We start from the raw sequence: 580 nt of genomic DNA on the forward strand, positions 1-580 counted from the left end.
GGGCAACTGGACTTGGGTGAAGATACTGGAAGACGTTTCGTCCCTCATCCAAAGGACTTCTTCAGTTCTGACTGACTGGCAGGGAAACTCAGCTATTTAACCTCAGTGGGGTCGTTGGCCAGGGTCATCGATACCGCTGGTTCATCTATACCGCTGGTTCATCGATAGCGCTGGTTCGTTAGTGTTCCTGGTTGCTGTAACAACAGTCGTTACAGTCGTTAAGACTACCTGTGGCCAAGACTGAACGACCATCGTTGGTATCTTCACCTGAGGCCAATAGGTTACGTTTGTTGAGTTTCCTGGGAAGTGATGAAAGGACAGCATTGTAAGTGGGGGATAAGTGGTGGCGTAGACCCCCTCCCCTGTTCAATGACGGCTTCTCGACCCTGGTGTAGATGGCTTCCTTGACACCTCTTTCAAACCATCCATCTTCTCTGTCTAAAATGTGCACCTGGTGGTCCTCAAACGAGTGTCCTCTGTCCTTCAGATGTAAGTAGACTGCAGAGTCTTGACCTGAGGAGTTGGCCCTTCTGTGTTGAGCCATGCGTTTGTGTAGTGGTTGTTTAGTCTCCCCAATATA

At 49.7% G+C, this 580-nt stretch overlaps 1 protein-coding gene across 1 annotated transcript in view; it reads left to right on the forward strand.

Moving 5' to 3' along the window:
- LOC123967428 (tryptase-like) overlaps nt 1–580 on the forward strand; it is a 36277-nt gene that overhangs the window by 410 nt on the left and 35287 nt on the right. The window lies entirely within an intron of this gene.

The sequence above is a fragment of the Micropterus dolomieu genome, linkage group LG02 (genome assembly GCF_021292245.1).
Source record: "Micropterus dolomieu isolate WLL.071019.BEF.003 ecotype Adirondacks linkage group LG02, ASM2129224v1, whole genome shotgun sequence".
Classification (NCBI taxonomy): Eukaryota; Metazoa; Chordata; class Actinopteri; order Centrarchiformes; family Centrarchidae; genus Micropterus; species Micropterus dolomieu.